The following is a 3,784-nucleotide window of genomic DNA, read 5'->3' on the forward strand; positions in this document are numbered from 1 at the left end:
GTATGGTGTAAGAAAATGGTCCAGTTTCATTCTTCTGCATGTTACTGTCCAGTTTTCCCAACACCGTTTGTTGAAGAAACTTTCTTTTTCCCATTGGATATTCTTTCCTATTTTATTGAAGATTAGTTGACCATATAGTTGTGGGTCCAAATCTTGGTTCTCCATTCTGTTCCATTGGAACTACGTATCTATTTTTGTGCCAATTCCACACTGTTTTGATGACTACGGTTTTGTGTTATAGCTTGAAATCTGAATTTCTGTTGCCTCCAATTTTATTTTTCTTTTTCAAGATTGCTTTTGTGATTCCACACAAATTTTAGAATTGTTTGTTCTAGCTCTGTGGAAAATGTCGATGGTATTTTGATATGGATTGCGTTAGATGTGTAGATTGCTTTGGGTTGTATAGACATTTTAATAGTGTTTGTTCTTCCAATCCATGAATATGGAATGTTTTTCCGTTTCTTTGAATCCTCTTCACTTTCTTCCATAAGTGTTTTACAGTTTTCAGAGTACAGATCTTTCACCTCTTGGTTAGCTTTATTCCTAGGTATCTTATGGGTTTGGGTGCAATTTTAAATGGGATCAATTCTTTGGTTTCTTTTTCTGCTGCTTCATTATTGGTATATAGAAACGCAACAGATTTCTGTGCATTGATTTTTATATCATGTGACTTTGCTGAATCCATGTGTGAGCTCTAACAATTTTTTGGTGGAGTCTTTTGGGTGCTCTGCATAGAGAATCATGTCATTTTCAAATAGTGAAAGTTGGACTTCTTCCTTGCTTATTTGGATGCTTTTTATTTCTTTCTGTTGTCTGATTGCTGAGGTGAAGACTTTCAGTACTATGTTAAACAGTAATGGTGAGAGTGTACATCCTTGACTTTTCCCTGACCATAGAGGAAAAACTCTTGGTTTTTTCCCATTGAGGATGATATTAGCTGGGGGGGAATCTTTCATATGTGACCTTTATGATGTTGAGGTATGTTCCTTGTTTCCCAGCTTTGTTGAGGGTTTTTATCATGAATGAATGCTATATTTTGTCAAATGCTTTTTCTACAGCTGTTGAAAGGATCATATGGTTCTTATATTTTCTTTTATTAATGTGGCAAATATTGAATAGCCCCTGCAGCCCAGAATAAACCCCACTTGATTGTGGTGAATAGTTCTTTTAATGTATTGTAGAATTCAATATGCCAGCAGTTTGTAGAGAATTTTTGTAGCCATGTTGATCAGGAATATTTGGCCTGTAATTCTCCTTTTAGTGAGGTCTTTGTTTCGTTTTGGAATCAAGGTAATCCTGGATTTGTAGGAGTTTGGAAGTTTTCCTTCTATTCCTACTTTTTGGAAATATTTTGGAAAAACAGGTATTAACTCTCCTTAAATGTGTGGTAGAATTCCCCTGGGAAGCTTTCAACATCAGTTGACTCAGCACTGGGTAAGTGAAGAGGACTAGTAATAGCTGTGTCACCACCCTTAAAGAGACAATTACTGCAGGAGAGGTGGCATAGAAGTGATGGCTTGCACAACAGGAGGGAGTTCTTTTATCCTGATTTGGGAGTGTATTGGGGTACTTCTGTGGGAACAAAGGAGCTGGCAGGTGCCCTTCTCCTCCCCTGGCCCTGGCGTAAACACAGAGCCACCTGCAGGGGGCAGCACTTCACAGACACTTGTTACCTAATCTGCTAGCAGTGCACCTTACCCACAAGTTCTCCTGAAGACTTGCCCATTCCAAGCCGGCTGGCCTCATCCCTGGGTTCATCACAATTTTTGTTAACACTGCTATTGCACCCCCCAGCCACTGCCTCTGTACACCGTGCCCCTGTGACCACTGTGTTTCAGGGGATCCAGCCTAGGGCTAGCAACTCAGTGCAAATTTTGACAATGCAGTGCATATATCCTGCCCAACCACCACCCACAAATGCCATGTACCTTCAGCTGCCACAACTGTCCTGTGTGGTGTGTCCCTGGTGGCCACCTAGCTGTGAGGGATCTGGCTTAGGAGTAGCAAGCAGCTCAGTGCAAATTTTGCTAACAATGCTGCCCCACCCCTGAACCCTTCTGCTGTCTTGCCGCCTCAGAGCTAGCCTGGTTACATCTCATTAACATCACAGAGAGTAACCAGAGACCACAACATGTAGAGAGAGTAAGTGCAGATGTCTGGACTGAAAAGAAATGTGACTTAGCAAGCAATACACATAGGAGACTCCCCAAGGTGCCAGGTTTTGGTGAACAGTGGACACTGAACTACAGGGCATTACAGGAACTCTTCTTCATAAAGCTACTACTTTCAACATTGAACACATAGTTGACTTTCATAACACACAGAAGCAGTCAAAGAGAGGTAGGCAAAATGAGGAGAGAGAAATATGTCCCAAGTGAAAGAACACCACAAAATCACAGCAGAACACCTAAGTGAAAGAGAAATAAAATAAACGCCTAATAGAGAATTTAAAGTAATGACCATAAAGGTACTCACTGGACTTCAGAAAAGGGTGGAGGACATCTGTAAGACCCTTAACAAGGAGATAAAAAATAACTCATCATATTCATTAAGAGAGGTACAGTCAGAGAGAAAAACAAAGAAATAGGAGTCCAGATATAGAAAAACAGACAGATATGAGATATTCAGACATAAACAGACACATGGAGAAAGAAATTTAGGCATAGAGACAGACAAGAACAGACACCAAGAGAGACAAACAGAAATGCATACATACATACAAACAGGACAGACATACAAGGTGAGAGACAAAATCAGAAACATATAGAGACAGACAGACAGACAGAGAATCAGGGCAGCTAGAGAAAGACAAAGATACACAAGTGTAAAGAGAGCAAACATAGAGACTTACAGAGACAGAGATTGGTGGACAAATAGACAGATGGCAAGAGACAGAGACTGAGAGAAACTAACAAAGAGAGACAGAGACAAATAGACTGAGGCAAAAAGAGACAGAGTATCAGAGACAGAGAGGCACCTACACAGAGACAGAAAGACACAGAGAGACAAATAAAGACAGATGGGCAGAAAGAAAAAGACATACACAGAGAGAGAGAGACATATAAGCAAAAAGATAGTCAACAGTAGAAAGACAGACAGAAAAGAAGATATTACCGAAGACAAAGGTAGATTTAGGAAAAGAAATATAGGCACAGGTAGCAAACAGTGCCAGGCAGACAGAGAAAGAGAGATAGAAACACATAAAGACATATAGAGCCTGAGAGACAGAGTTAATATCTACAGATTAATATAGACACAGAGAACAACAATAACAGCTAGAGACAGAAGCACAGAGGCAGACAGAAACAAAGACAGAAAAAGATGAGTAGGCAGAGATACACAGAAAGGGACAGGCAGATATAGACAGAGAGACAGACCAAGACAGATACAGACAGAAGCAGTTAATTGGCAGTTGGACAGTGACAGAAAGATTAAGATACAGTCAGATACAGACAGAGGCAAAAGAAGACATAGACACCCTGACAGAGACAGAAAGAGACTAATAGAAACAGATACATTCAGATGGAGCCAGACAGATCCAGTCATACAGACACCAACTCATAGTCATGTCTCAAGAAAGGTAAAACATGAACGCTTTCCAAGCCACAAAACACCAAACATTTTCCTCTCCTGGCTAATATGCAGCTTCTTTACTAAGTATAGCTTGGTCTCACTCTAGTCTGCAAAATACCATCAACATTTTTCACGGAGCTGGAACAAACAATCCTCAAATTTGTATGGAACCAGAAAAGACCTGGAATTGCCAGGGGAAGGTTGAAAAAGA

The sequence above is a fragment of the Ailuropoda melanoleuca genome, chromosome 5, assembly GCF_002007445.2.
Source record: "Ailuropoda melanoleuca isolate Jingjing chromosome 5, ASM200744v2, whole genome shotgun sequence".
Classification (NCBI taxonomy): Eukaryota; Metazoa; Chordata; class Mammalia; order Carnivora; family Ursidae; genus Ailuropoda; species Ailuropoda melanoleuca.